General features: G+C 43.0%; 1 protein-coding gene across 13 annotated transcripts in view; it reads right to left on the minus strand.

Moving 5' to 3' along the window:
• The window catches only part of LOC114793594 (RNA binding protein fox-1 homolog 3-like), a 306,221-nt gene that overhangs the window by 253,316 nt on the left and 27,794 nt on the right, over positions 1-25,111 (minus strand). For all 13 annotated transcript variants that reach the window (XM_028985594.1, XM_028985580.1, XM_028985581.1 and 10 more), the window contains one exon: positions 22,113-22,248. The gene's annotated coding sequence lies outside the window, so the exon portion shown is untranslated. The remainder of the gene's footprint in view (positions 1-22,112; positions 22,249-25,111) is intronic.

Consider the following 25,111-nt stretch of genomic DNA (forward strand, 5'->3'; position numbering starts at 1 on the left):
ATCCGTCAATGCTCTTTGTTGCAATCTGCATTTTAAGGAGGACGGTAGGAGGGTGACATGGCAGTCTGGGTCAGTCTGAAGAACAAAAAAATGACTACTTAATTTCTTCAAAAATAAGTATATAAAAAGAACTAACAGAGAAACCAGAAAAAAAAAGTCAGTGACGGTTTTGGATCCTCTCGAGTGTCTAAATGCACGTACGGCTAATTATAATGGCATTGATTATTTATGTTCAGTCCCTGTCATTACAACATGCTGCAATCCTCTGACCCGATCGGGTACCACTCACGGGATGTGTTGATGAGTCTCGGCACCGGTTGCCAAATTTATTAAAGCTCATCTCCTGTTCCTAAAAGCCCTGGCAACTATCGTGGAAACAAACAATATGAAATTAGCTGCAGTTACTATGGCAATGAGCCTGCGCACGGTATCACGATCCACGCGCCGCTATCATAAACAGAGTTTCAATACAGCAGTTCAAGAGGTTCACGGGGGAGAGGGAGGGAGTGAAGAAAAAATAATATAATAATAAAATAACAGAGGAAAAGAAAAGAGCTATTTTAATATTATTGGTATTACAACCAGATCCATTAAAGCCGTGAAGAGTGGGTGTGAACCGCAGATTAGACACATTTCCCTGAGCGACGATTCCTTAACACTCCACCCAGCCTCTCCATCCACCAATTATGCCCCCCACCAGCAAAAGCCATCAAAACAGTAATTTCGCTTCCTCTCTGGCAGGCTCTGACATTTTCTTTTGCTAGCACCACAGAATCGTAACCCACCCACCCCTTCCCCACACCCAACGATCTACGTGTCCATTACACAGTGTTGATGGCAGTGAAAACAAGGGGGGGGGGGGGGGGGGGGGGGGGGGGGAGTTCAAGTGATGACATCACATTCTTAAAAAAAAAAAAAAACAGAAGAAATGAGAACCGAGCGGTGGAATGGGCGGGGCTGCGGACAATGAAGACAGGGTTGATAAGCTCCAGCTGCACCCGGTGGGCTAATTGGGCCGAGCTCATTAGCCCGACTTTACACCGGAGCGCTCGCTGGGAGGGGGAGGGGTGTCCAGGAAAATCTCGATCCGAGAAACTGCCGGCTGTACACTCTCGCGATCGATTCCGTCCACATTCTTTTGACGGGCTCCTGTGGACACGTGGGGGGGGTCTACACAATGTCTTCTGACACCTCACACATCCACATACGCAGGAAGTGTGTCTATGTTCCCCGGGTTATTGTCAACAAACACCTGATAAACTACTCAGTGCCACTACGCTGATCGCTCGCGATATGAGAAATGTACAGTGATATGGCACCCTTGGGTACATTTAAAGTTTTGTTCGGCACCCTTTCCCCAAGAACCGGTGGCTGGATCTCCAATGAGAGGTGAATGCAAGATGACCGAAGAATCCCCAAAGTCTTAGCTGACTACAAAAAGCATCTACAAGCTATGAGACGCACCAGTAGTTCTGACCATGCTGGGGGCCTGGGGGACTTTTTATTTTTGTCTTATTGGTATTCTGTACTAGTAAATAAAATTGTAACCTTCTGTTCTGTTGGTGACCTTCAGTGCTACCCAAACTTCTGCTTGCCGCAGTAGCTCAGCCAGTTCAGAGCACATTATTCTATACTTTTTTTTACAGAACACTCACACAGAGAACAATGTAAGACAATGTAAAACTTGATATTAATTTTGTTGGAAAGACAGACTAGGGTCCATCACTCTGAATACAAATATTAAATAGGTATTTAAGTAAACATTATTAGCCTAGAGTGTAACACAGTAGTTTAAGGAGCCAATGACCATAAAGTTGTAGGTCAAAATGCCGCAATTGTGTCCCTAAGCAAGGCAATCAAACCTTAAATAGAGAAGTCATAATTTTTATTTTATACCATTTGTGGCCATCAAGAAGTTGTGGTTGACTTTCCAAGGTAAGCATTTTTGACCAGGGTGACAGATAGAACGTAATTCTCACAGGCACCTTCTCTGCACGGCTTAGATATTGCCATGTTCCACCAGAACTGATTCAACCCAGGAGCTGGGTGGTAATGAATAGAGACACTGTATCAGAGGTCCAAAATGAAGATAAACCCCAAAAGGTTGCAGGATGAGTGCCTTCCACGACCATGGTTGGTGACCCTAGGCATAATCAATATTAGGGTCAGTAGGCATGGTCTTGAACTTTTTACATTAAAGAACACAACTGATGACAAAGGATTATGAAATAACACATGTGAGGTTATGTAATAAAAAAAATATATAAAGCAAAAAAGGTTAACATTTGAGTGTTACATCCCATGGCCTCTTGGGCATTTTTTGTTTTATCTTTCTTTTGTTTTGTCACTCCAGGATTGGCTGAGTTATGGCCCTGCCTAAGGATGTGGTTGGATGCATAATAAGCGAGAACATTCAAAAAAAGAGACGTTCGGCCTACCAGCAAAGGGCGATGTTTTATACTGAGACCAGCGCCATTGCTTATGTGACCTACCAACCATCATGCTGTGTAATGCTTTGGTGTAGCTTATTGTGGGTTTTTTGTTCACAGAAAAAGTATTCCGTTGGCTTTGTTCATGTTGTAGCCTAGTGGGTAACACACTCGCCTATGAACCATAAGACCCAGGTTCAAATCCCACTTACTACCATTGTGTCCCTGAGCAAGACACTTAACCCTAAGTTGCTCCAGGGGGACTGTCCCTGCAACTACTTATTGTAAGTCGCTCTGGATAAGGGCGTCTGATAAATGCTGTAAATGTAAATGTTAGTTTGGCCTGTCACACAGATTTACAATTGCTGTGATGGCAGCATTTCACACCACCTTAAGTTAGATAACAGGGATGGTTTCCAACAGTTCTGAAGGTTTATGCTAAGCACTTCCTTATCATTCACTCATGTTAATGAGCATCTCATGAAGCTTTTGATGAGGACAATAGTGAACAAAGCAGTCATGTAGATAAAAAGAGACTGAAAAACAAACTTTCTCCAAAATGCACATAGCACATTTGACTGGTACTGTATGGCCAATTACCCAATCACCCAGCACGTTGTGTTCATGCCCCCAACCATGTATGTTTGATGCCCCAGCACTACTTGTCATGCCACCATGTGATATATGTAATGTAATTTAAAGGTATGGCTGTGGATGTTAACTAGAAATTGGTTGCTTTGGTAGAGATGTTAAGGTCCTCACTTGACACAGAGAACTGACCCACGACCTGCATTTTCACCACAGGGCTTTTTTTTTTCGTCCTGAAGGCCAGGAAAAAAGCACACAGTTTCCTGTTGTGCCACAGAAATGCAAAACTCCAGCGTCGAGGCCTCCTCTGCTTGATGAGACGAAGGCTTCGTCTGAGGAGGTGGTGGCAGTGAGAGGTGACAGGCTGGGTGGAAAGAGCCCGGAGAGGAAGGTGCCAGCGCTGGTGAATAAAACAGCAGATCGGGGAGCTGAGCTGCTCTCACTTCCCTCGGCCCCTCCTGCAGCATTCTGCCTATCTTGCATTCACCTCACTGTCTAGGGCAGAATGCTCTAATTCTCCTGCTCTCGCCCCTTCTCAAGGCACCAATCTCGTCCTGTTCCCTTTCTTTTTCTCCCTCTTTCTTCATAACCTCTCTCCGGTTCGCTAATGTCATATAGTTCATTCTATTTTCACTCTTTTATCTTCCCCAATTCCATCTCTCATCTCAGTTTCTTGTACAAGTCACAAGGTAGTGAAGCAGGCAAAGCGGGAGATGAGATGATGTTACACGGAACGATCACGCCAGGAGGGGTTGAGGAGGATGGGGTGGGTCAGAAGACTGTTTATTATTGTCTTCGGCCCACTTAACTCTGACAGTAACAGAATGAGATGTATGTGCGTGTGTGAAAGTGTGTGAGCGTGTTGTGGGTGGGGCTTTGTGGAGAAGTCAGCACCATTAATCACAGTGTTGGTGCAGCCATATCCAGAAAGAGATGCATCCATAACACGTCACCCTATATGATAAGGGATTTCTTTTCAGGACCGGTTTGGCCTCATGGTGCAGACTGTACGATGCCGGCTGGCTCGGGATCCCATCAGGCGTGCACCGGGGAGCAGTGTGTGGGGACGGTACTTTGCTCAGTGGCACATCAGTGGCACATCAGTGGCACGTTGGCGGATTCGAGCCCACAACCTTCTGATTACGGGTCCGCTCCCTTACCCGCTAGGCCACCACTGCCCCATCTCCTTCAAACTCATAAAGACGCCCCATTTTTTTAGCACAAACTACCCTTCCTGGTCAAACTTATTGCACATACCACATTTATTGTACCTTTTTGTAGTGTACCTGTGTTTTGTCCTGGTCCCAGATCAGATGACCAACACAGGAGCTTGAAAATAAGTGGTTCTTTGGTTGTTAAAGGCTGAAGTGATGCAAATGTGTCGCTCTGTCACCCCACTCGTGTGCATGTTCTGCAATTCAACTTCAAGTAAGAGAGTCTGTTTTGTCTCTATCGTCTCATCAGCCACGTACGCAGCAAGTTGCCTCGAATGAGAGCGCTGGTGGGCGTTCGGCTTAGCTGTGTATTTACGTTTGGATATTAAAAGCAAGAATTACCTGCCACATCACTTTCCTTTGCGATTGGGTACACCGTATCCCCTTCCTATCACACATAACACACCGTAGACCTGTAAGGGGAATGCAAAGGGGACAAAGAGAAAGAAGCTAAAGAACAGCAGAAGTTGCATTTTCTATTAAGTTAAGATCTAGATCAGTGTTGTGGCTGGGATAGTGGGGCACTGGGGATGGATGGGGGCTCACCCACAACAGGATACCAGAAACATTCAATCACACTGTCATTGAAACCAGTCATTGTAGAGTGCATGGTTGGCAGGAGAAAAAATGAGAACCTGGAGGAAACACACACTAACATGGGCTTGCCATGAAATATACACACAATCAAAGCCAAGAACCGAAGTTGAAGCCTCAATCTTGTATGCACTACCTGTGGTCGTATATCAGGAGATTCAGACTTCAAATAGAAAATAGTTCTGGGTCATGCAGTTGCTGCAAAATGATTAATGCGAAAACCAAAGCATTGGCGCTCAGTATAACAGCATAGATTTATTTAACGAGGATATTTTAACAGTGCTGACTGTAAATGACTACACTATATTTAAACACAGCACCCGTGAAAATTTACAGTAATCTCCAAGGTGCCTGGTTTACCACTGGAAGGAGCATGACTACCATTGCTGGTACCACAGTTTGAAAACCAAGTATCTATGTGCCTCTTATGTGCCTCTTTCTGCTGCATCACATCGTGAATACAGTTGCAAATATTCCAAAGTTTTACGAATGTTCCAAAAACATCACTTTGGTTTTGCATAGACCTGTAATGGAAATGCGACTAGAGTGACAGACCGTGAGAGAACAACAAAAAAAGGTGAGGAATATTAATAAATAAATACATCTCCCTTGAGAAATGCCAAGCGCCAGACTGTGACTGACAACTAATGTTACGTTTCTGACCTTTAGACCATACAACAATCTGAAGTGTACACAAGTGCCTTTGATGAAAAGTTAACTTGAGTGACAAGATGCTTGCATCTGTGTGTGTGTGTGTGTGTTCATGTGTGTTCCTGACAGCTGATCGGGACGCAAATCGAGCCTGAGGTGCTCTATGTCATTTTTTCCCCCTGCCTTTTTTATGCTTTTTTTTTGTGCTTTGGCTCATCCCCAAGCAACAGATTGCTGCTGTCGCTTCAATTGCGCTTCACAGATGGAACAGCATCACTTCCTCAGGAGCCTGACAGGATCAATCCAGGAGCTCATTCGCTTGCAGTCAATTAAGCCATGTTAGTTTTGACAGGAGCCACAGGCAAAATAACAGCCATTACCTGAAAAATATTGTGCCCAAAACACATGTGTAAAAAATTTGTATATATAAATATACATAGACAGATGTGCGTGTATAGACAGAGAATTATTTGCTTTATCATGTCACCACTGTAATCCTCCTCACTATCAATGTATAAAATTCTTAACGGGTGTGACTTTTAATTTGAGGAAAGCATGGACTCTGCCCATTTTAATCAAGGATTAGGATACTGAGCATTTAGGCCTACAGGAAAATGAACAATAGATTCAGAGAATGTGCTGTACCGTTGAAGGGGGGGGGGGGGGGGGGGGGGGGTTACCGTAGTTTTTAAAAACAGGAATGCAGACTAATTGGCCCATTCAAATGTAGAGAAAACTAAAGATAATATGGAAAGATTTCTTTAAAAACAAGTTTCATTCCTTTTTCATGTTATCATCTGCATGAGACGTGGTGAGAACAGGGAGACGAGACGAGAAGGACTCCCTTTGAACTAGTCGCTTGGAGAGTGAGAGGCTCTTTGATTGGGGATGCACAGGTAGTGTGAGGGGACTGGAAACCAGGTTTTGGCATCTGCTTTGGCAAGTCTTTCCACACACCTGAAATGAGCACCAGGGCTCGGCGCGCAACACCTCCTCGGCTGCGACTGGCTTTACCTCAAGCATCATTAAAGACGCCATGCACTTCATTCTTTGAAGGGTTATCAAGGCTGCTCGTTAGAGATGTCCCTGGCTTTTCCTTTTTTTTCTCGCTGATGTGGGGGCTAACAGTGGGGGGCCCATAGGGTGCAATAGACGGGGACCATCATTAGGGAGCCTGGCAGCAGCTACATCTGTGCCCCCACCCTGGGGATGGAGTTACCTGATCTTCATTCCACTGCTCTGATCCAGAATTCTGGGCAACATAATCACCGACCTAGCCAGCACCAGATGCTCACACCTTTTTTCTCTTAACTTTTTACATTGAGTATTTTATAAAAAGTTGTTTTGTTTTAATTGTGCTTGCAAATATATCGATTCAACATCTATCATTGCCATATAAAGCTAAACATAAAACTTTAAATAATACTTTGCTACTCATAAGTGCTTTTCATTTTACATCATATGTTCATATGTTCATATGTTCATTAGCCTTGTCAGCATTTTTTTTTTTTTTTTTAACTGATCAAGTATTCAGTAACACTGTTGGCCACCTCAATTAAAACATGTTACACAATATGTGGTGACATCTGCTGGTTTTCACTCTGAATGTAGGACAATCACAAAGTATTTTGAAAAAGTAAAAAAAAAAACCTCCACTATTGCCTTGTGGGATATGATTCCCTCTACATTTCCGTGCCATGTTCTTATTCTTCCACTTGTGTGTCTTGCCTTGCTATAGAACTTCCTCTTTCAAGCTGTGTCACCAAGCATTCAAAGAAAAGTTTGAAAAATGGAGGAAGGGAACCATGCAAAGTCGACATATTCTCCAGTGTGCCGTAAAATAGCTGTGAGATGGACCATTAGCCATTTGCTTGCTACCCCACTGAGTTGCAGATCCCACATCTGTACAAGCAGAAGGTCACCACAAACTTAACAAAGAAAAATAATGATAGGAAGTAAACATGAAAATTAGAAATATATATATTTGTGTGTGTGTGTGTGTGTGTGTGTGTGTGTGTATACAGCACATGCCAAAAGTTTGGACACACCTCAATCAATGTGTTTTCTTTATTTTCATGACCATTTACATTGGTAGATTCTCACTGAAGGCATCAAAACTATGAAAGAACACAAGTGGAGGTATGTTCTACTTGAAACCAGAACTAGGTGCACTAATCATGTCTTGAGTGGATAAAGCGGCTTATTTGAACAAATCCTTTGGCCTGCTCTTCAATGACCTCACTCACTTGCTTTTCTTCCGTCCCTTTAATATTAGCCATGGCCAGCGGGACAACTGAAAATGAACTCCTGCACTTTTCCCAGACACAAACTGATCCATTTGTCATCCATGGAAGAGGTTGAACCTTTAATTAAAGTGGAGAGCTGCCGTCATCAGACCCCTACTAAATGTCATGTAATAAATAATACAAGGAGAGGATCTGAGGGGCAGCAACGGACGACCCGTTACTCGATAGGATTAAAGGATAATACATGTTGCCAGACAACTGCATATCAATACAGGAAATAAGCGTGACTACGAAACCAGACCCAGTAAAGAGTGGAATCCTGTGACACTGTTGTCAGAGTAACAGACCCACTCAAAGCAACTAGACAGAAAGCATGTGGATTTTTGTAAGTAAGACAATTGTAAAAAGGACAAAATGTTAAAAAAATATAATTCAGATTTTTTTTATCAAAATAATTTTACCACAACTCTTTGAGTTAGCATTTTATGCAGAATATAATGTGGCAATACAAAAATTAGATGCTTTGGATACAGAGTTAACTTGCTCACCTGATCTTTGTTGCATGTTTACCATTTAGTGGTGCTTCCTTATTTATATTGCACAGAATGCAAAAATATAATCTTTTTTTACCATATTTATTTCAGTCTTCAGTTAACCACAGCAATGCTCAGCGTCCGACATGTCTTTTTCTGAAAACATTTTTCTTGCTTACATATGCTAGTTTTTCTCAAACTTACCTAATTCATGGTTCATTTTACTTCATTATACCCCTACAAATCCTCTGGGTGACCACTAGGTTCCTATTTCTATCTTCCTTACACCCTTGAATGTCCTGTCTGTGAGGGAAAACGCTTCTCTCAGCGTTTTGTACTTTATCCCTTCTAATCTTGCTTTTGTGTTGCCCCTCACTAACTGACTGCTTATGAAACCCGCCCTCACTAACTCATATACCTGATCCTCAGTGCTGACAGTTCAGCCTGTTTTCAACTTTCTCCTTTGTCTCCTTCAGCTCTCCTCTGTTGTTATGCAGTTGATCTTTTGGAGTTTGCTTTTGCTGATCAGGGAATGTGCAGCTTTGCGCTCATTAGGATCTTTTTTCGCAACAAATTCCATCACTCATCAGTATGGAGTACCCCAGGGTCCTATTTTAGGGATGCTCTCAATTTCTCCAGGGACTCGAAAAACTGGGCCTCCCCATTGCTCAAGGTATCCAATTTTATAAGCAGCGCACTGTGATATCTCTAACCCCTGCTCTCCCACCTGGGCTGTCCTCTGCAGTTGTGGACTTGTTTGTTCAGCAGGCTTTCTGCTGCACTTAATACAGCAACTTTTTTTTTTTTTCCAAGTGTTTACCCTTTGACTCTAGTTAATTTGGATCAAAGACTTTTTACTCATTTACTGAGAGAGTACTTTATGGCCAGGCAACCTCGTCCATCTTCTTTCTGCTCCCTGTGGTCTGATGATATATGCACTACTCAGTTCCTAATTACTCTTTATTGTGTCCTTAGGATGCATCTCTTCAAACAATAACTTAATCCCCCAATTTAAACAATGCTAACAGTTATGGCTCATTAGTGCATTTAATTTACTTAATTAACTCCTTAATCTTACCAATAAGTCATTTGTTTTGCTTATAATTCCACTTCTATTGTTTGTTATGTTTTTCAAACAACAACAATACTAATTGATAGAAGGCACTACAAGGGTGGTAAAGGGGTTAGTAGCCTATTGGGTGACACACCTGCCTATGGACCAGAAGTCACAGGTTCAAACCCCACTTACTACTGTTGTGTCCCTGAGCAAGACTCCTAACCCTAAGGGTCTCCAGGGGGACTGTCTCTTTAACTACTGATTATAAGTCGCTCTGGATAAAGATGTACTGTATAATGTAAAGCAAGCACAGCACTAAGTGTTGGGATTGTTTGCAAGGGTAAGGTCAAAACCATTGTCACAATTTACATAAAAAACAACAACAAGTGAGTGAAAGTGAAAGTCTTTGTGAAACACAACGAAATGTGTCCTCTGCTTTGAACCTTGGTGAGCAGTGGGCAGCCGTGAAAGGTGCCCAGGGAGCAGTGTGTGAGGACAGTGAGTGGCACCTCAGTGGTTTAAGATTTGAACTGGCAACCTTCTGATTGCGAGTCCGCTTCCTCACCTGCTAGGCCATCACTGCCCCTAAGAACCACATTGTAAGTTTTTACACCTTTTTTTGGTCTGTAATTTTTTCTGTCACACACAATATCTTGCCTCTCAATATGTCACATGTGCAAAGATCATATTTCTTGTGTTTATCTGTTTATTCATGTCCTAAAGGTTAATTTGACCTTACTCTAGCAAACAGGCCCTATGCTTCAAACATAGCACCAGTTAAAATGTAGCAGATAACAGTATCTGCTCTTAAACTTGGCATTTTTTTCATACAGCTTCTTCAGAATTCATGTCAGCCCAACATCTGTGCCACAGCAGCCTGACCTTGATTAGAGGCGAGTTCATGAGACTAGACCAAAGGCCCTGCCACTGCTGTCCCTCCACCCTTACGTCCACTAAAGAATCACATGCTGAACGAGTGCACCATATGTGGCATTTGCAGTTAATTACTCAAGAGAAATTGGCAGAAGATGCAAAACTAACAGCAGGTGACCAACTCCAGCCCAGAGCAAAAACCAACACTAAGTGGTCAGGCTCAGCTGCCCTTGCCCCTCTATTGAGAGCATGTGCACTATGCATTCGTTCACGCAGCTTTGCCTTCATTACAGATCAGGGAAGGTGCAATTAGTGGGAGCCCCCTACCGGCTTATAATTACCTTAAGATGTCCACTTAACCAGAGAACGTTATAAATCAGTTCCTGTTGCCTATCATGCTCAGCACAACATTATGCCAACAGATGTCAGAGGCAGCCATGGACAGGCTCCTGTGATGGCAACAGCCAACTGCACTGCTGGGCTCTCTAATGAATAAAAATTGAGCCCAGTTTAAGACTTCAGAGGGTTCATCTGAGGTTCAGAGCTACGCTATATATATAATGTACATATGTGTGTGTGTTTTGCAACTGTACCACTGTAAATCAGACTGCAGCTTTGGGGATGGTGCCAGGTCACATTTGCCAGTGTTAGGAGCACACATACAACCATGAAGCATTAATGTGACAGCATTGTGTTTTGTTTTTTTTTTGGGACGCCCACTGTTTTCAGATTACATAACATTCTTGTTTCATCTTAGGGGGAAGAAAAATGCACAATACAAGCATATCACCACAGATGCAACCTCCCAAAATATTCTTGCATAAACAAAGCATTTGTTTGTCATGATTTTAAGGGCCTGTGAGAGGCTTTCCAGTGGTAACAGCAACTCAAAAATGAACAGAGTACATCCTCTGCCATGACAACCATATTTTTTTCATTCCACACAACTAATGAACCTCCATGATTCCAACAATGTCTAAGATTTTAAAAAGTTTTTTTGAGCCTACCAACAGATCGAATGTGTAAACTAAAACATTCGTACCTTAATTATGAATCATAAGCAGCCTCATACTGCCAAGGTTGTGAGTTTGAATCAAAGCCATGCACACTAGGTTGCTTGCTGAGTCTAAATTGTCCATAGGTGTGAGTGTATGTGGACAAAGTGTGTGTAAGCGCCACAGTGGGCTGTTGCCCTGTCCGGGTGCCCCGCTAAGTGTTTCAGGGTAGGCTCTGTCAGTGGCAAGGTGGTAGTATCCTAGTGGGTGACACACTCACCTATGAACCAGAAGGTTCAAATCCCACTTACTACCATTGTGTCCCTGAGCAAGGCACTTAACCATAAATTGCTTCAGGGGGGGACTGTCCCTGTAACTACTGATTGTAAGTCACTCCGGATATGAGCATCTGATAAATGCAGTAATTGTAAATTTAGCAAACCTGCTTAGGTTTGAGTTGTTTGGGATAGTGTTAATCAATGCAAATGAGTTAATCACTGCATATAAATACCAGCCATATACCATCCAAAGGAGACATATTGTTTGATTGTTACTGCAGTGTAAAAATGGAATTATTAACCCAACAGAATGATCCATGGGAAAGATTTCAGTTTCATGAGACAGCTGACCAACTGTCATAGACTTTGAGTGCTGAAAACACAATTTATTTTATTCTAATGTTTCAAAAAAATCTGTTAAAATGAAACTGTTTCCCTTCCTACTACTTATCAAATATTAATAGACAAATAAATAGAGTAATATTGCTACAACAGGAATTATTAAAAAATTATTTACATAAGTTTTTACCCCTACTGACCTTTCACAAAGCTGAAAGAATCCACTTAGAAAGAATCCAAACAGGCTGCATCAGGATAGTGACAAAGTAATGCATAGGCAGATATAACTAATGACTTCTTCATTACGATAAAAAGAAATCACAGCACGGATCTCTGGTGCACATGATTTATGAACGACACCATGAGATAATGGCTGAAACAAAATTTGAGGCCAAACAATTTGTCTGATGCAGGGTGTTTTTACATAAAGAATGGGCTCCGAGATGAGCCATGACAGTGGAAATTAAACGTAATTCTTAGTTTCAATTCAACTCCAGTATCAGTATCTGAAGAAGACTCTGAATTGTGAGCTGTAAAAGAAGTAAATGTGCTTAGGGACAGGCTAGATCGCATTGTTCCAGCTCAAGGCTCCTGCTCTTTGATTGTCCTTTGCCCATCCCTGCAGACAGTTACTTGAACATAATCATCAGTCAGGAAGATGCTGCCCTTGGGCACTTCACTCCATTAGGTCAGTGGAAAGCAAGGCTTTCCTCTCTTTAAATTTCATCGTACACTCAAAGCTGAGCCTCCCAAATAACACATTTGGTTTGGTGGGGCAATCGATTTTAAGTGGTCTATCTCTTTTTTTTTTCTTCTTTTTTTTTTATTTATGAACGACCTTTCAGCGCCTTAACAATCTTAACCGAGGAACATTCGGGCCTGACTTCAGGCAAGCGCATCGCCTTATTAATCACACAAGTCCATTTGTGTCGACAGTGCATGAACTATTGAATGGAAATGAAGTGGTACACAAAAGGGCAGCATGGTCTAACAGCTCAGAAATGCTACTTTTCCATGTGATTCTATTACAGAATTTCTTCTGAAGCGGGCAAAGGCAGTCCCAGGAAATTCTCACTGAAGGATCCCATCACCATTATTTTTCTCTCAAATCTAATTTAAAATCTTTTAACAAATGAAATCAATATTATTCTCATAGTCTTATTTTTTTTTATTTCGCTCAACTTTTTTTTTCTCAAGAAATTAAAAGTTTCTATGGTTGATGAGACAAAACAGGACAAATAAATCGATGTTGAATAAATGAAAGCAAATTGAATCTATTAAGGCAAAACTACACGATGAAAAATCACCCGAATGCAACGCTGCCCACAGAGTCAGGGCCACGGGCACAATTAATGACTGATGTAGTAAAAGAGGCGTTGGCTCATTAGGTCTTGTGCTGCCCTCTGCATGCAAGACTCCCGTAGCAGAACGATGGAGAACGATGGCAGTGCAGCCGGCGACGCTAATGGCCCATTGAAAATCCACCACTCAGACTTGTTTTCAGGGTCTTACCTCGGTTACCTAAGCAGAGAGGCTAATCGCTGGGGGGGATGAGTTTGATGGCCACGGCGAGGGAATGAGGGAGAGGCAGAGTGAAAAACAAATGGCTAAAAAGTGAATAAATAACATGGTCGACCTGGCCAGCCCCTCCTGGCTCACCTGAGGAATGCCAAACAGCACAAGGGTGCCGAGGACCTTCAGATCAGCTGAAGCGAAGAGGGGTGGGGGGGGTGGAAGGGTTGCAGGGGTCTCCCAGGCAGCCATGAGTAATTAGCGGCAATTAGTGGCAGTGATTAAGCGCACCGGGGAAGGCGCCGGCCGGAAGAGAGCAGATTGATGGAGCTGGCCCTTGCTAACCCGCGGAGGCTCCGCTGCATCTTAAGCAGCACGGGCCCAGCCGTGGTGGCCACCAGCCAGACGCTGCTGTTGGACATGCGTAGCTCGGTGACATCGGCTACGCAACATCAATACCAAAAACGTACCTGGTGTAAAGGCGCAGCCTGGCCGGCTGGCTATTTAAAAAAAAAAAAAACCCAAAAAACAAGTCTGCCGTGCTCCTGTAGGCGGGAGGGCTTTTCCCACCGGCTGATCCAGTTGCCGCATTCAACGTGTGAACGCAGACGGCTGGTCTGGCACATTCTCTCCACACTTTTGGAAATAAGGCGTCGAGGTGGTGCGCATGCAAATCAGATTTTCGCATTTGTGCCCATTATTCTTCTTGTGTTGGATAATAATGAAAGCTGTCCATTACAACAAATCCATACACGTGTACCGAAAAGGAAAAACCCATAAACCCAAAGAGAGTGGGAACTGAAGCAAGGGGAATTATAATTATTTACATTTACAGCATTTATCAGACGCCCTTATCCAGAGCGACTTACAATCAGTTGTTACAGGGACAGTCCCCCCCTGAAGATACTCAGGGTTAAGTGGTGGCCTAGCAGTTAAGGAAACGGCCCAGTTATCAGAAGGTTGCCGGTTCGAATCCCGTTCTGTCAAGGTGCCACTGAGGTGCCACTGAGCAAAGCACCGTCCCCACACACTGCTCCCCGGGCGCCTGTCATGGCTGCCCACTGCTCACTCAGGGTGATGGGTTAAATGCAGAGGACAAATTTCACTGTGTGCACCGTGTGCTGTGCTGCTGTGTATCACATGTGACAATCACTTCACTTTACTTCACTTTACTTAAGTGTCTTGCTCAGGGACACAATGTTAAGTGGGATTTGAACCTGAGCCTTCAGGTTCATAGGCAAGTAGGGTCACTAGGCTACTAGCACCCAGAACAGATCAGAACAGTAATCAATGTTCTGTTGTTAATCAGGATGGAGACATTATCTTACATACCTCCAAATCTACTACAATCAAATGACTGTAAACTGTTAACTGGACACACTCAACAAGAATCAAAGCCACCACCAGCTTTCCACCAAAAGCTTCATAATCCCAGTTCCAAAAACACTGCAACATGATAAACATGTTTTATCATCCCCGTTAATAAAAAAAGTTGTATTTTAATCTGAAATTATTGCAGCTGTTAAACTATTTGAGAACTGTGGGTGTCTACTGTCGGCATTATGAAATGGCATAATTTACAGCGAACCTTAATGTAAGTGATGAATGAGAGTTACAGAAAACAGTGTAGGTTTAGGGAAAATGGCATAGTTGTAATGAATACATACTTTCCATAAAACATTCAGTCAACATTGCAATTAAGAACACTGCAATATTGTTAGATTTCATGTGGATTTTTGCTGCTTCAGAACAGCATAAGATCACATTGTTCTCCAGTGAGATCATTTTTAATGTGCATTGTTAAACAAACCGGTATAAAATTTGCACTTAGCCGGGGATGAATTCATGGTACGGATTTTGTGAAAGTGAAGTGATTGTCATTGTGAAACACAGCACAGCACACAGTGCACACAACAAAATTAACCCATCCCCCTTGGTGAGCAGTTTTGAAAGGCACCCAGGGAGCAGTGTGTGGTGCTTTGCTCAGTGTCATTTTGGCATTTCGGGATTCGAACCGGCAACCTTCCGATACCCACTACCCTTACCCACTAGGCCACCATTGCCACCTAGTTATAGTATGCCAATTTTACCAAATATGATCACATATAATGATCAAGAATCAAGAAGATGGATCTTCCTGTAGCGTGTTAAAATCTCCTATAGCAATTTTCTTCCCGAAAGCCACAGGTTTTCTGTTGATTTTAAAATTGATGAGGAATGGCTCAAGAGGTTGTCTGTTTAGTCCATCCAGTGACATTTTGTGCCCCAAATCGTAATTGCATGTAGCGGTGTACTTGCAGGAGCCTGCACTTGTGCCCGTGGCTCGCCTTCTGGCTATTTAAAAATGCTTCAGCTCTCATGGAATGATTTGGCGCTGACAACTCATTGACCGCCAGCAGAAGGATGCAGTTACATTGCGTGCTGCTTTCCTCCTTCCGACGACCTTGGCTTTTTGAAACGGCTCCTGGAAAAAAAAATAAATAAATGTACGCACTACAGACAAAGCCTTCGTAGCCGATTCAAACCCATCTCCATGTGTGTGGTTACAGGCCGAATCCAGTCAGCCGCTTTTTCCAGCCTTTGCGCTGACAATGTTTGCTTGAGACGGAGGGGTCTCCGTGGGGTCACGGTTTGTGATAATGTGCGCAACCTTGAAGGAATATCTCTCAACAAACCGCTCCCTAATTTCAACGTGTACACACAGCACAATGCCCAGCAGTGTTCTCTGACACGGTGATATTGTGTGTGATGTGCACGGGTCCACATCCATTCAGACGCGGGTCCACTGTTTAACAAGTGGACACAAGGCGCCGCGCCGCGCCGCACCTCCGCGATGAGGGATCTGCGGTATCGACCACTTTCAATTCCCCCCCCCACCCCCGTCTGGCCGTTCACCGGCGTGAGAAAATGATGCATGGCCGCGCAGGCCTGGACGTGAGACGTTCATCGAGGCCTGGCTGCACGCAGCCGCACATTATCGTTAACCGCGGCCCGGCTACGCGTGGCTGAATGATTTATGCACACCGCGAAACTTAAGTAATGTGCGATTGTATATGCTCCATTAAAAATAAAATAAAGGAATTTATTGAGCCGGCCAGTGATCTTCATTGGATTACACGCTGGGCTTGACAGCTCTGTGTTGCGGCTGAGACGGGACTTAAATGAGATTTTGAAAAATGAATATGGGGAAATAACAGCGTTGCGTTTTCTGCATTGTCAAGCTTGACAGGGACAGTGCCATCCTTTCAAGAGCATGTCCGGGATTGCAAGATCAGTTTGTATTTTATTTATTTATTTGAGCATTTATTGCTGAGCATCATTCTTCATATTATTACACAGACCGATTGAATTACTGGCCAACATGGATAACTTAATTTTATTACTTCTTTCATCTCAGTCAGAGCGCCGCTATCCAAAACCTTTATTTGTGATGGGGTGAGAAAGAGAGAGCGAGTGAGAGAGGGATAGGGGGGAAATGTATTATGGGAAAAGCCCCAGGACGCCGGGCAACCAGGAAACAGAAAACATCCGGCAAAATAAACTGGAAAGAGCCAACCCGAGGCAGGAAAGGTCACCAAAGCAGTGACCCTCGACTGACAGTACAGGTCAGGCAGCTTTGATGAAGCCACACAAAAGACCCAAGCGATCTATACTTAAACGCTCCCAGTCATCCGTAGGGTGGGTCAGCGTGCCAAGAATCCAGCCTAAAGAAATAAAATAATTGCCCCCCTGAATAGCATTACTATAGTGTTGCCTCTAATTACTGGAAAGAGCAGTCATAAAATCATTACAACTGGCACGCAAGCAGACACCAAAAGTAGTTTGTAATTTGTAGTTTGCAAGTTTAACAAGTGGAATGGTAAAAAAAAAAAAAAAGTCTTGCTGAACTATTCTGTTTTGACAGTTTCTTTATGTAATGGTATCAACTGGGGCAGGTTGTCAACTCTTTATAGCCGCAGCATGAAATAATGAGGGTATAAAAGTACGAATACATCAGGGTGCTGTTGAGCACACACGGGCACATAGACACAAAACGGCAACACTCACATTCAATGTGGTCCACCGTAGCAACACACGTGCATATACACACACACACACACACACACACACACACACACACACTACCCGCAGCATAAAAATATTAACTCCCAAGTCTTGTTACTTAGGGTCTTGGCTGCCGGAGCTCATCATGAGACACACATTCACTCACACAATCACAGACAACAGTAAATTTAGAGTTGCCAATCCACCTAGTGTACATGCCTTTGGAGAGTGGGAGGAATCCGGAGAACCCAAGGGAGACCCGCTTATATATAATATTTTCATTTCACGTCTCTATTTGAAAAAAATGCAAACGCAACGACGCAAGATGCATATTCTGAATCGCCTCGAACACTCTTTCACTGTCCGTCTTTATTTTTTATGTTTAGATTCTATCTGGATAGAATGAATTTCATTTTATAAAGTCATTGTAACCACTGGCACGTTATTTTTATAGCCCTAATATGCAAAAACAAAACCTCTAATACACACTCATACCTTTCCGAACCAAAATGTACATTCGCATAAAGTACTTTCTTCAAGACGAGCACACACACACACAGACACACACACAGACACACACACACACATACCACACACAGTGTTATCTATCGCCCAGCGGGCATCTTTTCACAATCACCGGGTCCTCGGCAGGGGTTTGAAACACTCTCGGCAGGCTCGCTCGGCGGCCGTCAGCCAGCATGTGGGCCGGACCGCAGGCCGGCTGAATGACCCTTAACGTGATGGAGAGCGCCGCGATCGGTTTCTCTCCCTCCCCCCCGACGGGCCGATGATATCGACTCCTATGGTAGGGGCATGAGGGGGTGTGAGTGCGGAGGGGCAGGCAAGAGGATTAAGCAGGGGAGATAAGGCCATCCACTGTAATTAAGCCCTATCTCTGGATGGCCTTCGAAGAAAATAAATCATCCTTTAGAGTTTGGCACCACAGAAATATACGGACAATTATTCAATAATTAATTCTTATGCTGCCGCGCTCCAAAACACTAATAGGACATATTCTTTAATGGTTGGCATTATGGCACTAATAAATTTAATTCATTCAGAATGGGCTCTTTGATCAATGCAGTACATCACCTTTCTTAACCTTTTTTAATCGCCCTAATGTAATGGCATTAGCAATGTTGTCAAGTCCTTTATGATGCACCCTGTGTTAATTTTCAATTTCACCGATTTATAATTGAGAAGGGGAGATACACAAGCCTGTGGCGCTAGACACATTACCCACCACATTAGGGGAGGTCTTTAGGGCGAGGCTGCCTCTGTTCGCTGGACTTTGTTGGTAAAATGATGTTAATGGATGATGACAAGTCACCTTACAGACTGTTACAGGAGCTAATTTGCTAGAAAAACTACAAGCCTTCAAATATGTCTCTCACATCGGAATGAGGTGAATGCCTAGAGGACGGTAGATTGGAACTTGTCAGGCATGGAAGAAAAACCTTTAACAGGCTATCATTGTGGGCTATATTTTTTATATATTTTTTATATAAATCTCAGTTAAAAAAAAAATAACAAAACACATCTTTTTTGGTAAAAATGTTGACATTTTGGGCACTATTTTGAAGGTGGTGCTAAGTGCAACACTAAGCATAGGGCTTGTCCAGGCATCCTCATGATTTACATAAATTGTTAAAACAACCAAAAAAAACACTTTTTTCACTTGACGCCAAGTGACGACATCACATGATGAGACGGGAAGACAGCTATAGATGGTTCCCGAATTATTAAATCAGCACCAACCATGGCAACAAAAACAGTTCAACTCCTCGATGCTACTCAAATCTTCTCAACAGACAACGTGAGCCCCAACCATTTTTCAACTGACGCTTATTATGTGCTCACGCAAACGTAAATGTCAGTGGCTGTTTCAGTTATGTCTAACCCACCTTCATGGATTAAAAAAATAAAAATGTAGGGAGAAGGTGTTTCAAGAGATTCTTGAAGATAGATAGATTGATGGAGCTGATCCAATTGCTCAATCTGTGAGCCACGTCTCCAGCGCTAATTCTGCAGGGTTCTTACCCTTCATGAACTTGGGTTCACCATCGCTAAAAACCCCCGATTCAACTGCTTTTCTTCTTAACGGCCCATTGTTGAGTTGCATCATGTGCGATGGAAGGATCTGGAGCCCTCCTGTAGGATTGGCAATATCAAGCGAAATATGATGGAGAAACACCGTGGTTGGGATAGGGTTCAGACAGGGTTCATGTGGACGTCTGCAGAACCAGAAGTCATTCTCTAGGTAAGCATCAGTGACCAGCAGGGTGACCTGCCCTCTCGGGTTGACTGACGACCATATGTACCGCCATGTTCTGGACCATCTGTAACACTTACATTTCTTATGAATATTTATTTTTTGCTATTTATAGGCACTGCTGACTACTGAGATATCATGCAAGTGGAAGATTAAGCATGATTGATGCAAGATGGATTCATTTAAACGCTCTCAAGGATCATACACTTCAATTCTTGAAGTGACATGTCACAGTGCCATTCTATGATCTGGCCATAAGAGATTTTACAAGACTAACCTGTAACTGTCAGTATTTCCAGCGTGGCTTATCTTGAAGACAGAAAGTTGTTTTTTGGCTCTATTCATTTTCATGCAGAGCACATAAATGTTAAAGGATCTCTTAAGGCAGAAGGTTATTAAACTTACGGTAGGTAAACAGCACAAGGCCCTCTGACATTTGCCCATCAAAAAAAAAAAATGCAAAATAGGTTGGATCCTTCATCTAAGTTTTTTATGACAGGAAGAGACACGACACTGTCTGGTTGGAGCAGAAATTCCCCGAGGCCTGATGAGACAGAACATTGTTCTCAAACTCTGAGCACTGACAGATAAACAACATAATTAATGTTTAAGAATGACAGACAATACATTCACGTACATATGGATATAAATAGCAGTTCGGGATTACATCTGAAAAAAAAAATAGTGTCCCCTTGTTGGGCGTGCATAATTCATGATTCAGTGGTAACTGATCTCACTAGAACTGATTCTCACTAACAGTTCATCAGCACACCCATCTGAGAAAGAAGCTCTGTTACACCTCGATGTGGTGGTCAGTCGTACCTCACACATGGGAAATATGCTCATGAAGTGGACCACTTGTTTTCTCGAAAAAACGGCCCTGCTGTCAAGTCGGCATGAGTCCCACCGTGGATAACAATGCGTGTGGGAGATGTGTGCTTGAGTTTCACAGAGATGAGTGTTTTGTTACTAGTGATATGCTCTCCTTTTATTTGGCGGAAAGTGTGCTGTTTCTTCAAAAATTCTCTATTTTAATAGAAATAGAGTTCCAATTGTAAGAAAATAGATTTTTAAAAAAGACTGCATTTAGATAATATCTGAATGTGTGTATTGGGTGGAAGAAATAAGATTGGGGACAGATTTGTATCCAAAACTGGTTTTAGAGAAGAATGTATTGTGTTTCTCCTGAAGCCAATGTTTTCTGCAGCATAATGTCCTCATTAGTAATTCACTTCTCTAAAGAACTTTTCTTGAGTACAATAACTTCATCGAAACAATGAAAGTTATTGTAAATTAATATTTATTGTGCAATTGTACGTTAATTATTATTCTGTTAATATAGAAGGATATCCCTGTACATATTTTGTACAAGGCATTGCTATGCGGTGCTTTTTCCCCTAACACAGACATATTTTATATAATAACATGAATGAGATGTTTTTCCTTTTTGTTTGTTCAAGGTTAGCTTTCAGGTTCACAGAAGCTGCACATAAAAATGCATAAAATGTAAAAAAGACTAAATCTGTCATGCATACAAACGTTGATGACAAATCTCATCAGAATGAAAAAGGACAAACAGAGGCAATAATGCATGGAAATATTCCTTTCTTCTTTTACTGTGGGTTTGTGTGTGGCAGTCATCAGGTTCTGGGATGCCCTTCTACGCTGTAAGACAGTGCAGGTCAATAGAAACAATTAATGGCGCAAAACACTTCACGCGGCTACCAATTAACCTTTTCTTCAGCCTCCTTTATCCCGAGGCAACGCTTGTAAGATAGAGAGAAGATGATGGTGCCAGCAGCGTGACTATCACCGGAGCAAGGTGCGCCACATTAATTTGCTTATTTCTTTCCGTGTCCAAGAAAAGATGCGGGGATGATGGGAACGAAACTAACCATCCATGGAGTCTCGCAGAGGTTTCTAAGATCTGTTTGGCCTCAGCACAGACATTGCTCTGAAAAATTACTGCATTAGTATTTGGAATTCATTTTTAAATATTTTAAAATATTTTACCCATGCCAAAGCGCAGCTGTGTTGTGTTTATTTGCTGCATGGGTCCGACCCCTGACACGGATGTAAAAGTCAAGGACAATCCCTTCATAAAGACGGAGATGAAAAATTATGCCGTTTTAGGGATGATTCAGATAAAAAAAATAAATAAATAAAACGTTTCCCGACTGAAATATCTGAGTATTCTTTACTTCTATTATATTTCTGCAGGGTGTTTTATTTAAAAAAATGACCAAATCATCTCAGTGTCACTCCCCATCTGAGCCTCTGTCCCACGCTTATGTGCGTATTATAGCAAGCTTAGGTTTTAAAAATTAATGGTGAATATGTGCTATTAACCTGTTGCATAAAGTTGCTGCTGTTCCGAAAATCTAAATTTCTGAATAGATAAGTGACAATTCCTTGGCTTTTTCTTAGCGTGCCTGTCGGCTGGTCATTCTTAATGAAGTCGAAGAAAAACAGATAATGGGTTCATACCTGTCTCTCACGTTTTGCTCCACCGCCGCCGACTGCTGAGGTAACCGCTGGTCTTCGCTCTGGCAGCTACAGAGGCTTACAGCTGGTATCTTGGCTGACCTTCGCCGACTTCGCCTTCAAGCAATTATCTGCGGGCCTTTCAGAGAATGACAGAGTGTAAATATTCTGAAGGGAATCCCATGCGCCGCTGGCCACGGGCCAGCACTTTTCCCCCACGGGATAATGTCCACAAGCACATAAAGATATCTGAGCCGGACGTCCACGTTCAGGAGAATAATGCAGAGCTCCGCCTTTATTTGCCGTTAGTGCTTCATAATGCTGTTGTTGAAGTGCATGACTTGTTTTAATAATGGAGAGGGAACGGATTGAAGATGGTGCAAATGGTGAGTCAGTCATTTATTTCGAAAAGACAAACATTTAATCGAAAAATCACCCCATTAGCCGCCGCAAATGCATTTGGGCAAAAGTCAAACAATTCAGAGGGTGCTTTCCATTAGAAATATTATGCATATATTATAACAACACCAATTTCTGGCTTACATTGTGAAAGTGAAGTGAAGTGATTGTCACTTGTGATACACAGCAGCACAGCACACAGTGCACACAGTGAAATTTGTCCTCTGCATTTAACCCATCACCCTGAGTGAGCAGTGGGCAGCCATGACAAGCGCCCGGGGAGCAGTGTGTGGGGACGGTGCTTTGCTCAGTGGCACCTCAGTGGCACCTTGGCGGATCGGGAATCGAACCGGGGCCACTTCCTTAACCGCTAGGCCACCACTGCCCCGGCCCATATGTTCAACATTCAAACGGCACACATTGTCCTCTCACATATTCAGGCACGCTGAAAAAGGTTGCCTTCACACAAAGAGCTGAAGTGATAGCAAGTAAGAGCGCCGGGTCATTTGGTGCCAATGAAGTATCTGTAAAAAGAGTTTCCATGGAGACGGGGCAGGCTCACAACCGAGCCCCGGAGAGTGGCATTTTGGAATGAATGAAGTGAACTACGGGGCACCCGACAACAGGCTTAGACAATGAAGGGGAGTCGTGTCAACACGAGTGCATTCGAAAAGGCAGGGTGAGCCGTGCGAAGGGACGACTCTGGCTGGCCGCTAAAGACAAAGCCCAATTTGTCGAACAACAACCCACTCGAGTGGCACGATAGACCCGGATCGACATGGGAGCAGTTGACAGTCTAACAGGGGGTACAGAGAGCTAAGGCATGTCAGACATTTTGAACCTCCTCTTTCATCATGTGCAAGAATATAATGACATCTTATGACATCTTCAGTGAGTTTAGGAGAACGTTTTAGAGGTTCTCTTGAATCCGGAACATTGAAATTTCGATGTAACATTTATAAGCCATTCAGCTGTTTTTCTGTCGTTGTTTTATATAACCTGGAAGGAAAGAAACCTTGAGGGGACTGAGAGCACTCGTCCTCGTTCAGTATCTCACGGCCTGCTCAGGCCTCCTAATGCGCAGCGACCGAAGGCAAGGCCTGACAGCTGAAGGGCAGCGCCGTTTTAACAGAGGTTGGCCGCTAAGCCACTTCAGAATCCCAGCTGATCGCTGATGATGACGTGCCGTGCCATCGCCTCGCTGTAGCCAAGCTCACCTCATTTGACAGGTTGGCTTCATGTCATTCTGACCCTTTTTCTTCTGGTACAGTCTGTTTAGTCTGGTACAGGAATGAGTGAAGCCTGTGACCCCTTCATTTTCTTATAACGTCACATGTTCGTGCTACCATCAATAGTATCAGAAACTTGATAAGAATTCTAGTGAATCCTGCAGCGTGATGCATTTTATACAGTGAGAGTAAAATACACCTCAGTATATACAGTTTGCTTTTTGTTATGCAATTATCACTTACTTAAAAGAATTGAACATCCTAAAACTTAATCCCTAGTTTAAAAAAGATGCCTCTCGCAGGATGAATATTCATCACACCTACATAAACCTGGATTCAGAAATGCTGGAGAGTCAAAAACCCCTTTCTGAAATCCCCCAAGTCCTTTAACTGTGACTGCAGCACATTTTCTTTTTTTTTTGCTTTGGAACTGCATATTTTCCACCAATTAAAACTGCAAGCATTTGGAGCTGCAGACGAATGGTAGTCAATTTGAATATTTGAAATATTCTTGCATGTTTTAGCATGCAGCGGTTTTCCGGAAGCTCCCAGGTCAGAGCAGATTCATCTGGAGTAGAAGGAGACTGTGTGGTGTCAGCGTTTGCCAGCTATAGCGGTACCTTTTCCATTTAGTCGGTCACTTCAAATGGCGGCAGCTTAAACGCACTTTTATTTCGCCCTCTCTCTCCGGCAGGTGGGGAAAGGCACATCTCATCTCCCCGCAGTCCCTGCGCTGCCGCTTTTACACGCTGGCTTCCACAAGGTCCCATCTTTGTCAGGTTCAAGGGCAAAATAAATCAGGCTTGACGCGTCCCGTCGTGGCCACGTTGGGGTGGACATCTTTCCTTCGGTGTCAGGGTCCACGGTTCAGATACACGGTTCAGGACTGTGAGGACCCAGACTCATTACATTAATAGCAGTGTTGCAGGGCAACAGCAGGGAAGGAGAAAAAAACAGAAAGACAGAGAAAGTCAAGTGCTTATTTGAATATATATATATACGAATTCAGGATATGCAACAATGGGTGATAAATGTAACAATGATGCACCACAGATCAAATAAAGCATCTGAGTGATCTGTGTGCCAGGCATTAAAATGTGAAATACTTGATTGAATTTGAATAAAAATAAGTTAAATTAGGTTAATATATATTGTACAATTAAGAATAAAAAAAAATTATATGATTATTGAACCAATCAATTTGGTCGAAAGGAACGGGGAACACCCTAACAAAATAAAATGTTTGCACAATGAATTCTACAATAATTAAAACTAATGGATGCCAACTGCGACACCCTGGGGCCATGGGGCTGTCACAGCAGGTAAATGCACCCTATTATGGAGTCCTGATCCATCCCAGCAGACACCAATAAG

Source organism: Denticeps clupeoides, chromosome 7 (assembly GCF_900700375.1).
Source record: "Denticeps clupeoides chromosome 7, fDenClu1.1, whole genome shotgun sequence".
Lineage (NCBI taxonomy): Eukaryota > Metazoa > Chordata > Actinopteri > Clupeiformes > Denticipitidae > Denticeps > Denticeps clupeoides.